We start from the raw sequence: 14,318 nt of genomic DNA, 5'->3' as shown, positions 1-14,318 counted from the left end.
TGTTCTGTTACAGATTACCCTATTGCTCTTTAGTGCTCTTTGAGATTATATTCACAAATTAATATAGCTATCACTAAGTGCAAACACATCCTCTTCTGTAGTTGCTTCAGACGAAATCGGGTTTATCTTCAAATTATATCAAAACCTCAAGTACGTATACAGTTTTACTGTACACATTTGTTTGGATCTTCCTTTGTACATTTTGATGTTTATGCCCTATGTCATTCTCAAGCAATTAACTTTGATATCAGAACATCATAAATATTGAAATTATAGTCTTATTAAAAGTAGATGATCTAATTATTAATATATATTTAAAATTTAAACATTTTGAGAAAAAGGCTGGTATGAGACACAGAGATATTTTAAATTGAAATAACTATTTAAAGAATAATTAAATGGTATATTTTTAAACATTATTTTGATACACACCAAACTAATCAATATCTACCTACTTGGTCAAAACTGGTGCAATGTGTCATGTGGATGTGAATCTCTTTCCTGGCTGACAAGTGCTTTAGGAACATGTAATGTATCGTGATATTCGATCCGTGAACGTTGCAGTAGGTATTTGTAGTTACGAACTGAGCTTACATGATGTTGATCTTACAACAAAAACATAAAACCTGTTGTTGTAGAAGTAGGTAATTTAGTTCTAAATTGTTGACATGTTAGCGATTGCCATCTCATTATATCAAGCGTATCCGTATCACTGCTTCCTGAACATGACTATTTAACATATTAGCTACAACTGATCTCTGCATTTATTTAGGTTTTGAGAGTGTGTTCTATGCCGACTGTTTCTTTCGGGGTAGTCGTGTTGGGTTACATGATAGATTTTTGAAATTTCAGGAATTATTTACTATTTATATTATATACTGTTATTGTCCCATTAAGATGTAAATAATGGTTATTTATTTATCATGCTCATCATCTTTACGTATTAGGAACATTGCTTTTTACTAAAATATATTTTGATTTTGCTTTTTTCCTATTTATCATAATAATTGGAGCATTTTTATGTACATTGTTGTTTTTTTGCATTGAGTATATATATATATATATATATATATATATATATATATATATATATATATATATATATATATATATATATATATATATATATATATATATATGTTTATCTGCTGTGCATTAAAACATGATTCTGAACAACGAAAACTAAGATGATGGGGCTTAATTCCTATAATATGTTTCATGCAATTAATTATATCCGTATATTTGTTACTAATTAATAAAGAAATACAGATAGTAATACAAATAAGAAATGACAGAAGAAAGAAAGGGACATGAATGGCAGAGAGAAGGAAGAAATTAAAATGGGGAAAAGACAGAAGACATAAATACCTGCTGATAAGGTGACAGCACAAATGACCAAAAGCACCATGAAAACGGTGAGGTTCCTCATCATTAGAATATGATATTGTTCTCTGTCCTCCGCCTGCTTCCAATAGATTGAGTAACTCTCATCATCAATATTTATACAAGTCGAAATATAGCCTTATCCTCCAGGTGTCGCACTAGCCAAAAATATTTTAATTAATAATACAACAATACTGAGTACAACAAAGAACATAATCGCTCTACCAGTCACGCGACTAATCTCCTGTCCCTAGAATGAACATTAATGGTCTTGTGTACATTAGTATACAGTTCAAACTGTTGACCTTGTAGCAAACATTCTGATTGATACCTCAGATGTCGGGACACAGCTTATGTTGGAGCTTCAAATTTGCTGATACATATGCAAAGTACCATTTTCATGGTGTAAAACCATTGTAGCAAGAATACATATGTCTCATTGGAGATCATATGTTCCGGTTCCAATTGGAGTGAATGAGAAATATACACATCAAGTACTGCAACCACCCAGATCACGTACATCGTCTCTCTTGCCATTTGATTTAGAAACATTATCCGTGTGCTAAAATCGTTGCTAGTTACAATCATCAAACTTATAACTAATTATGTCTCTAGTAAAGTTTGAATAAGAATTATTTCCCCTCGATTAAAATCCTCTCTAGTCAACGTAGCATTGTCCGTTTACTAAATAAGTCGACTGAAACCGCCGATTTGGAAAGGCACACGTAAAGACACCATATGTGGAAGGTCGTTTCCAGTATCACGTAATGTAGAATATGTCCGAGCGTTCTAAACTTGTCGCTAGTACCGTGATATTCAGTAACAGTCCAACGGAACTCAATATATGTATTTTATCCTGTAATTAGCTAAAAATGCTAGTGACCTATTAAATATCTCACCATTTTTTCTGAATATAACCATTTCCCGCAGAGTCAAATCGACACATTTCCATGCGATTAGTTTACAACTCCCGCGTACGTCATCTCATTCTACAACTATTGCTACGAGAAATGACTTTATTTATCATATTTACAGATTGAAAAATAAGGAAAATAGTACAGACAAAGTTAATATATTTACTTTATTTATAAGAGGCCAATGTCGTGATAACCTTTTGAAAGCAATACATATGCTATGTCAAGCGAATCCCTTTTTTATTGTTGATAATAATGAACCATCCAGATCAAAAGATTATCTTTCTTTAATTGGTGATCAATAAATGCATATCATAGTACAAAATTTAAAGGACACAGGAGCCTATCAGTGTCTTTTATTTTCAGAAACTTTGTTTTTGTCAGAAAGTTTTTATTTGTATAGTCAAAGTATTCTTACTCAATGAGTAGAGTGCGGTTTTGTTAAACCCCTTGTAAATGGCAAACCAAGACTGGATAAACAAAATGATCCTACTGACAGCGAAATCCCGGATTTATAATCAGTGGGCGCAGGCGCCTGAACTATGGCAACCGGAGCTCTTGAAAATGATGCTGATCACGGAATTATTAATTTAGCTGAAATATTATTTTAATGTGTTCGCGTTTGCTCCGTAAGGATCAATCTAGGTTAGTTCATTCCAGTGATCTACATTTGTTCATTAGATCATTACTAATACTGGGATACAAAAAGAGACATACATTTGCCGTATGAACTTGTTAGATAAGTATCCAAATAGAGATAGTCTTGTTAAAAATAAAATCATTTTATTTGTACCCATCCCAATCGATATGGATTAAGCCGATATAATGTATGCAGACTGAAGTGACTTTGGTATAACTAATCTTTGGAATTCAGAAATAGTTCATAATTTGTGGCAGAAACATTCACATTTGCAAATTGTTATTTGAATATGATCACTTGTTTCAAAATGTACCAACAAGGGCAACGAAAATTTACAATTACGCTTAAATTGTAGATCATACAACTTTGAAAGAACATCATTATATCACTAATCCTTGGAAAGGATCATTAATAAAGAGATTAAATATATGCTGCTGAATGATTTCAGAGAAATAAGGCAGGGTAAGTCGAGCTCACCGCATATTATGTTTCCGAAACCTGAGTATACTTTCCGTATGTACAGTGGCCACAGAAGAGTGAACAGTTACATCACGAGACTCATTTCCAATGACAACAATCGATGTCTATGTTGACTAATTTGGAAATTCAACATATCAGCAAGTGTACTTTCTGAAAGGAGTATGACGCATTCCACTAATTAAAATAGCAAAGGAATGTTTGGCATTTGTATTACTATATGGTCTGGATGAGTCTTCATATACTTTACAGAGTTTAATGAATATTGTTATATCTGGTCACATAATAGTGGCGCTTATTCAATGGCGTAATCCTTGACAATCACACCTGGAATCATTCGGAAATCCTTTCAAAGAGTCGGTGATGCAAATTTGACAATTATTGTAAGTACTTGTGAATTGTAGCGTGCTTATATTACACGGTTAGGACATATTGTGGACCAAATCGAGTTAGACTTATAAACGATAAGGTCAGGACTGCATTTTCTGTGCCAAACAGTCATAGCAAGTGAAGCGATTATTTGTGTATAAATTTATATTACCTGAATTTTTTCATTAATATTTCCATAATTGCTGATGAATTGTTAATTAAAACAAAAAAACAATGTTTCATTGCCCTGTAAACATGTCAGGATGATTTGAAAAATGTATTGTCCATGCCTGAATTCGCACCAGCTCTTTCATTTCCAAGCGTCACTCAATACTTTAAGAGATATGTTGATTAAAATGATGTTGAACTTGAGTTATGTAGATAACAATCCAATAGATGATCTTGTGTGAAATTTTGCTGTAAAAGTAAACACGCACCAGGAGAATTAGTCCGCAATCGAGAACGAAACTTCGGCTTTGACACTGGTTTTGCAGCACTTTGAAATGTATATTAGTTCAGGTCTTTCTCCAAATATTGTATATCAGTGGTCACAATTTGGTACTCATTTTAGCTGTACTAAGTGTTTGATGTTCTATTCCTAACAATACATATTTGACCAACTCCAAAACTGCGAAAAATTAAATCAGTGTCCTTTGTTCTGATGGGAAAATTATCAAAGCAAATTCATATAATATAACTTTGTGAAAGTGTTGGAAACGCTTAGCTATTTGAATTTATGTACAATTTAAAGCTGTTAAGTCATTTAGTGCCGTTTGGCATGTTATCATTTATTTTCATTGACGATATAGACCCATGATGCCGAATGGTCAATCACCGTGTACACGTGTTCACTAATATAGTGCTGAACTGCAAACTTCACTGCCATGTGCGTCTTTTACCATATACGAAAGAGGTTTTGTCTTCGATAGGCGTTAAACTACTTAGGTCTAGCAGGCTATCAGTCTACTTTACATTTTGGTGCACAATTAGTGTACCTGCTTATAAGTAGACGTTAACGAATATCAATCCCACATGTTCGTATACAAATCAAATATGAGTGTAACCCATTGTAATGAAATCAACGGTTTGATGAATTTAATAACCCTTTAGTGAACTAGATCGATTAAACAAACTGTAAAATTGCGTTCGATACAAATACAAGATAAAAACATGATTACAAATAATAAATAAGCAGTTTACTGACATGAAATAACGTGAAATCAGCTGGCTTTTACAATAATAAGAGTTCGGTAGTTTGTGTCCAATCGGATTATATTTGTAAGGAAGTACACATATAACGTATATGACAAGCCATCTGGATTATTAAAGAAATGTTACTGATCAAAAAAAAAAGCCAACCTGATTCAGTGGTTTGCCATCAAGTATGCAAACAAAGCATGTCTTTAATGACAGACTGATGAAGATGAGGCGATAGGATTACAAGTGACTGTTTTACACTATATACGGCCATAGTTGTGGCGCAAACAATGTCCCAATAAAAATGAGTTCCTTTGTACATATATAGTATATCGTCACATTATGTTCGTTCGTTTAGAAATCCGATGAAACTTGACCGTATTACAATAAAATCCAGCCGATACCTGTTAAGCTCTGTTTGCTTTATGTTACTTTTATCCGGTTGCCGACAATAAAGCACTCCGGTATAAAGTTCTTTGTAGTTTACCTGGATATTACATTCAGTTTGTGATAGGATCATGCAATAATTAAGGACAACTGATGACAGGTTAAAAAACATTCACTCCACGTCAAGCGTAGATGAAATGTAATTTATAATTCATTCTTCTACAGTTTTGTTGAGCTAGTCCTTTACCTTACCTTTAACTTTACATCAAGTTAAGCACATTTTACTCAAGCCATTATATATATATATATATATATATATATATATATATATATATATATATATATATATATATATATATATATATATATATATTATAAATATCAAAAAATTGTATTACATTATAAAAGCAAATGTATTTTATATTTAGTTCATATTTGTAATGAAATCAGCTATAATATTATCTTCAAATTTGTGTTGAGAGTTAATTTTTAAATTAAAATAATTGCAGAATGGATTAGAACGAAATGTACACGCTCCAGATAAAGCAATACGACTGCCTAATACAGCAAAAAATATTGGCGTAAGAGGTGTAATTGTTATTTTCAAATATAAAGATGCTGTTAGTTTCGTGTATTATTTTCTTCGCAAATCGCTCTCTCTCTCTCTCTCTCTCTCTCTCTCTCTCTCTCTCTCTCTCTCTATATATATATATATATATATATATATATATATATATATATATATATATAGCATGTAATCTACATCAGTGATATACCACGAGATATAAAAATATTCATTGAAAGGAAACGATGCTTGATTTTAAAAAATGTAGTTCTATGCGTTTTGTGGCTATTCAAAATCGCCTTCCATATGGTAAAGGTGACTGGGTTTTTATTTTAGTTTCCTTTTATTGACATTGATTTAATGTATGTAATAAATATTAATGATTTCAACAACAAGTATGGTTTTAATGATGTGACTAGAGAACAACAAACGTTTGGTTTGCTACATCATTTACATAAACGCTTAGCCATCACCTACAGGTGCATGGAAATCAATGTGAAATAGGAACAAAGCATAAGGAAGAATCAAGAAGAGGTAATTAAGATATTTTAATATATTTGCAGTTGATCGAATTCATTATTCTGCTTGAATAACAGAAACACTGCATACAACTCTCTCTCTCTCTCTCTCTCTCTCTATCTATCTATCTCTCTCTCATACTTTGGTCGGTCTGACATAATTTGTACCATCATTCATAAGTATAGATCACACAAACATCCTCTACGATGGTCGAGAAAGAGAGACATATAGAGATAGAGAGAAAGAGTGAGAGAGAGAGGGAGAGAGATGCCTTAAGACACTTTCATTTTTAATTAATAATAATCGATTTCTTAAACATTAAAATATGTTTTAAAAAAATAAAAAATAAAATAACTTTATTTACATCACCGAATAAGTAGCACGTAACCGAAAAATGTACCGTATGCTGTCGAGAAAATGTACAACTTTGCATTATTGATGAACACCGCTGATATATCCCAAGGAAAGTGCATACATGACATTACGACGAATATGTTCTGGTAGATTACTGGGTGTTATCTCTATTTCATAGTTTCACCCCAGTCCGAATTCCTTTTCTCTCTCACTCGACATTTATGCGTACTTGTCCGTTATAAATTCAAAGAGAAAGGGTGGGGCCAAAAGTCAAAAAGAATGGTGAAGAAAATGTGTACTATACTAAATTAATTTTGAAAACGGAGATTATTTATACTTTTCATCATTTAATTAATACGTTCCTAATGATTAATGTCTAGAAATTCATCATTGATCTTGAGTCAACTGCAGACGCTCTATATAATGTTTATATGTGCGTATTGTTGTTTAAATACGCGTATTATTGCGCCATGGGTGGATCAGAATATGATATAGCTCTATTATTGGTATATCAAATTGCTTTATACCAACACTTTAAACAACAGGTGTTGTTTGTATGTGGTATTGGTATATATATATATATATATATATATATATATATATATATATATATATATATATATATATATATATATATATATATATATATATATATATATATATGTCTGTTGTACATCAATACATGACAGTTTCATAATAAGATGGTATGCTCGATGGTATCATTATATGGTAATATGATAAGGATGATTTGTGAAATGTAAAAGTTTTATTAAATGAACTGGTCATTGGCGCTAATTTGCATTTCATATGTTATAATGTAGCATGACATACTTAATCTTTAGTAGTGAAACTACAAAAAACAATTGTTTAATGTACTGATGAAACTTTCGCTTGTGAATTTATTTTGCAAATATAGCATACGTTATATGTAAGAACCTGTATCATGAAACCTTTAGGTAATAAGGTAGCTAATACAACAACATAACCATCATTGACAATAATCTAGACAGAAGGTAATCGTGGAATCCTTTCTCTGATGTAGGATTTGCTATAGGTTAAATGAATACTTTTTTCATGTGTCAATCAAGAAATCAACCATATATTATAGTCAAATCATTTTGAACGGCAAAAACATACATACCCCGATCAATCGTCAAGCAGTGTGCCAGCTGGTTGGGATCTGTACTATTTGATATGCATATTACACCTAACAAACTACATAAATTCAGTTCTACAGGAACATTAGTTTACGAATAGTTTGTGTCTGTGCAGTTTTCAGTCGTTGTCTTTAGTTTCTTTTAATACAGGTATCGTCTTAACGTTTTCTCTTTGTCTATACCTTAACACAATGCTTACTTAAGGTATAGAGGAAGAAATAATTATCCGTGTGTTTTATATCTAAACCCATCAACGCAGAAACTGTGTCCTGAACTATCCTCTCAATTTTCTCACATTTCCTGAAATATCATATTACATATATTTATGAGAGCGGCTACATCACAATTCAAAAAAATAGTTTTAGTAATTTCTGTTCAAAATTTATTTTAATTCCGCTCATCACGACTTTTTCTAAATTTCATTTTCTATCGTTCCCGTCTTAGGACTTTCATATAGCGAGTCTATAATCAAATAACAGTACAAATACTCTTCCAGCAGAGTTCAAGATCATGCATTAGAAACATTGGTTGCCCATGCCTCTTTATATCGATCACTGCTTGCCACCAAATACATTTTGAGAAGGAATGCTGTACCACGTATACTTTATATTGTAGAATTAGCTGTTAATTTATCGTTATCGTAAAATTGCATATGTGAAGTTCATGCAAATAAACGTGCATGTAATCTGAATAAACTTCGACAAATACATCCGCGTAGTCATGTTAGATATACCTTTAGTCGATGTCGGACCAATTGAGCTTAAATGAGTTATCATTGGGTATTCTTCCACTGACCATACTTTCGATTGAAACATTAAATCCAGTACTTTTAAACGTTTTGTATTTCTATATCTCAACTATTGGATTTGTTTATGCGGTCCTATGGATACCGAAAGGTTTTCATAGCATCTATCCAACTGTTTAGTATGTGCAGCTGACGTCTGTATACTATTTCTAAAAATATTAATATGATTATGGTCACCGTTGCTGTCTTCGCTGATACTGGTGTCAACACTGCTCATATCAATATCTTCTCTGTATTCACTCAGCTAACTTCAACGACTCTAATTATTATTAGACAATGTCATACAATGACTTGTCACCCTTTCCGTAAAACTCTTACCCGTCTTGACGTCGTTTATGCTTTAAAGTAATTCCTAACTTGAGTAATTTCTGAAGAAGTTCCAGATTATTCATAAAAATCATGGGGTAGTTCAGTAGGAATTATTATACTGAGTAGGTTTTAACTGGATATTAGCATATAATTATCTTTATCATGCAGATACAATGGAAACTAAGCAACTTTACAGATAATTCCTGATCGAGCCGATCCGGAGTGTTCAGGCTGGAAAAGATCACTTAAACCATGGTTGGTAAGTCCCTCGTGCTGCTCTCTAATCTACCGCATGTAAATCATTCAAAAGAGTGTTTCTAATGCGTTGCGTCATTATCATTATGGCTATTTAGGAAATGGCCAGAGATAGGTAGTTTTCGTCTGAAAGCAACAAGTTAACCGTCATAACACCTCGATAGAAAAATTGATGAAATCAACGTGACTGTATATAATCACACACAAACATATAATTATGATGTGTTAAGGACATCTAAAAGAGAGTTCAAGAACAGGTTTATAAAATGCAAGTCCATATATAGATACCTTGAGTAAATAAAATAAATTTATATGGCAACGGCAGCCAAGGTAAACACCTAAGATATTTTTTTAATTATCTGCATACTTGAACATGAACAAATCTTGTTTGTCAAATAAGAGAATATTATTGTATATATGTCCGTTTAAAATTTCTGACATATGAATTTATGTACGTATATATGTATGTATGTATGTATGTATGTATGTATGTATGTATGCATGCATGTATGTATCCACGAAACGATGCACGTATATACATTTATATATATATATATATATATATATATATATATATATATATATATATATATACACTCTCCTGCATTTAGGACTGTACATATAATTACTCGCAAATACATAAACATATTCAGATAGTACAAAGAGTCAAAACGCACAAAAGAATGAAAAACAATTTGGCGCAGAACAAGAGAAAAAGTTATTAGGGACAAAGAGATACAATATTTAATTTGAGAACACACACGAACACAAAGAATAGGAAAACGGCGCAATTCCTCCTCATTTCACGCATATTTTGTTTTATGTCCACAGCCTTCTTTTAAAGCATTGTGTGGGTCAGACCTTCATCGTTTATGCAAATCATTGTGATGATTTGTCATCCAGGTGGAACATGAAACAAAAAAAAAATATTTGATTAATGAGGTGACAGAACAATTTAGAAAAACAGCAATCCACCCTACTCATACTGTTATAACCCATCTCCGCTCCCTGAGAAAACGTAAAGGTGCTATGTACTTTAGTTTTAAGTTTTAAGTGATGACCCTATCTTAAAATATGCACTTTATAATGTCTACAAATAAAGTGGATCAGTCGCATGCTTGAAGACCATTTATATTGAAACATTCTTTATCATCAACATTTCGACACTACAACATATTCGTGTTATGTTCTGCCGTAAAAAAAATGATCAAATTAACTCAAGATATCAATGTGACATCAATGATTGTTTTGATATCATCAAATATTGTGTTCAGTGTAGGTATGTTAAAAGACTGCGTCACACCCTGCCTTGTTGACGAAAACAAAGATATGTTTTCCATATTGTTATAAAAATGCAGTAACATTTGTTGACGATATGGTCTAAATATAATCTCGCTGGCATGCGTATACGGTAGTCTATCTGACGATGTATGTACCTTTAGCCAAACCAGGTGACTGTTTTATATCAAAGTGTTTGAAGTTGCTCTCCCTCTTTCTCTCTATCCGTGTTAAACGCCCATTCAGCATGCCAGTATTCTTCTTTTAGTCAAGATCATTTTCTCTCTCGTGCTTTCTAAATAATATAATATCAGTTTATTGGATCCAGTACAATGTATACATTTTACAATTACCTTACATTTTCAGTTGAATGCGAATAGAGAAACGATAAACTATTAAATTATATTTTCATTTTCGATTTGCCATAGTCCTAGAAGCTACATTTTAAAAAGGTTGGATATTCTATGTTAGGGTTGACAACATATGGATTTTGTTTTATTGTTGATAACAGTAACAAAAACGCAATCATTAGATATGAGTCGTATACGTGTTTATCTCCGCGCCACATGGTCTTTATGTTCATTCTTAAATAGCTTCATCATCTTTAACAATATTTACATTTGTCGGTTATTCTTTAAAAGTGATAGTATTGAGATTCGTACACCGTAAAGCTTTAAGTGAATACATTTTGATTCATTCATAATTAGAACCTCACTCATATGTATCTTTCCTCATCAATTACTTTGATCTCTGGAATGAAAGTTCTTAAATACATGTATTTATGAATCATTGATTAATACAAGACACTAACATCACCCGCATGATTAACCTCATGAGTTATTTGTAGTTGTCTCATCATAACTATCATATAAATGATACGTACATCATCACTTATTCTGCTACGGAGTCGATAACTAGTTATGATTTGATATCTAAAATATAACCAACACCCTTTTATCTTTCGCAGATGCCAGCCAATAGGTCGGGAGGTTGAAACTCGCAGATCATAGTAGTTTTTATGTTGCAACTTTAATATTTGTATGTTAAATTTGTTCTTTAAAAACTACCACATCCTTGTTATACTTTATTTATATTTACCTTTACAAATGTACCACTCTCATCGTACGACTATAGATAGCTATTTTAAAAATCAATAAGCAGGGCATAACCATTGAAGTCTTCCAGAAAATCTCAAGGTTTAAGTACATTTTCTTGTTAGGCGACGTGCAACATGTTCAGGTAAGATCATTGGATAGCAAATTGTTTACAGTACCTCGTCAAGAGACTTGAAGACCAAGGGTCGTTGGTCAGTTAGCAGTCATGGGCAGCCAATATCGGCTGTCTCAGTATGACCTTGTGATATGTAATTGGTTCACGATTATACTGCATGATATAGCCAAGGATAAAACAGAATAGAGTACAGAAGACTGACGCATCGTCAGAAACAAAATATGACATAAATAATTTAATTAATATCAAGTACTTTGTGATTTCCTATCATAGACGCACAATACGTTGTAAAATATGGCATTGTTGCTACACAGCATTACAGGTGATCTCGTTTGTTTCTAAACAGCATTACAAGTGATTACATTTTTGTTAATTATTTTCTGTCATGCACTATTCATTACGAAATACTGGTATAAATTAACCGCATGGTGTATGCATGAAAATAATACATGTATTGTTATTAATTTTATCAGCGTAGGCAAATTAGAAATCGATAAGGTATAACACGAATTGCGCCATGCATTCAGTGGAATAATATATGAGGCATTCATGCGAGCTAAACATACTGGTAGACATGTTATACATGCCGTATGAAATATTATATATGATGAAAATAATAAATGAATTTGACGATGATATCAATATAGATACGTGATGCCCTATCTTCATATAGTAAAAACAATGGCTCCTATTTTAATTTCAGCATCACTGATATCTTATTGTCTGTTGTGATGTTCCTCCGTTCACGATTATAAACTGACAATTTCATGGATGTAGTCTTTTTCAAGAAACCAGGCATCTTCTACTAAAAGTACAGTGATTTAAAATAATCTCTTTTGCACGAATAATGAACTGTTTCCATTACATTATGCAGATTATATAAAGAAATTAAACACACCACAAGGCTAACACACACACACACACACACACACACACACACACACACACACACAAACACACACACACACTGACCTAAATGCGTACACACCCGTTGACCTAAATGCGTACGCTGTTACAAAAATATCATACTTTTTAATATAATGTACCACTGAATTAAGTCTCGTGTATCCTTTTCAGACAATGAGCTGGGAATGTTCTAAGTTGCATGTTCTAATGAAGGACATCGGTCTGGAACTTGAACAGATACTGAAAGGCGACCGATTTAGTGAAGTAGGATCTTTGCAATCCCCGTCTGCTTCGCCCATGTTAACAAATAATCATGACTCTCTGAAAAGTGTTTGTCGGGCCACAATGAAAAAGCAAGATGCCTATATTATCAACATCAATGGGGATTTTATTTTTTTCAAATGACCTTATATATATATATATATATATATATATATATATATATATATATATAACAGCTTTGTTTTTGTTTCTTAGACTACAATCATGGAATACAAAATTTTGTCTTGTGTATGAATGGAACATTCCGACATTCTCTTTTTTATAGAACAGACATACCAACGCGTCTGCGAGTAGGCATGAATCAATATTGTTTTTCTTCAATTTTTGATATTCAGATGTCAAACATTAACTGCAACACAACAGACACACAATTTAAAGTAATATCAGAACATCACATTTGACCGAACATCTTACCTGCAGTACTATCTAAGCATATCGATTGGGAAGCCGATGTCTCTGATTTTTTCATGTGAGTTTACAAATGTACACATATATAGGACATGCAAAGGAAACATACTTAATCAGTATACAATAAGTACGAACATTTAAGCAAGTCACACATTTGGAAAGAATAATATATAAAAATAAACAATTATTAAATACAGTATACATTTTAAATTTTAAACATTCACATTTATGTTGATCATATTTGCTTAGCAGCTCAAGCACTGTATACATTTAAATCGCTTAAGTGTTAGACATGTAATGTTATATTCACCGTTTACTATTTGGCGGTGGATATAGTAATGCAGAAATATCTCTTTGACTATTCTGTGTAAACGATTTGACATGGAATTAAGCGCGGAGATGACAAAGCTGATGACAAATAGTAGCAAACCAATCTGATCCAAGATTAAAGGCAGAGGACATGAATTGGAAACAGTGAGCCAGTTGAAATATATTTGTTCCATAATCACGGAAGAGGGTAACAATACTATATAGCTTTCCACCAAACCCATTTAGTAATAATACCCTATTTCTAGGCACTGATGTTGTGATCTCCAGAACCATATGTAGTAACAATACTACATAGCTCTCCACCAAACCCATGTAGTAACAATACCCTATTTGTATGGCACTGGTTTTTTGACATAATATTGCTTGCAAATATTTCATTTATACATTGTTATACTTGAAATCCTTTTGTAATAATGTTGTTCCTAGGAGACTGCTTTGTTCTGAAGCTGTCATCAACAAGCCTGGTTTCATAGTATGGCCAGTAATAATACAGTCGATTTTTTTGAAATTGTTGAAGGTACTATTTATGGAAGATATTCTGTATATTTAAGTA

The sequence above is a fragment of the Sinohyriopsis cumingii genome, unplaced genomic scaffold, assembly GCF_028554795.1.
Source record: "Sinohyriopsis cumingii isolate HCF-2022 unplaced genomic scaffold, ASM2855479v2 utg002241l, whole genome shotgun sequence".
Lineage (NCBI taxonomy): Eukaryota > Metazoa > Mollusca > Bivalvia > Unionida > Unionidae > Sinohyriopsis > Sinohyriopsis cumingii.
This window is presented reverse-complemented; position numbering follows the sequence as displayed.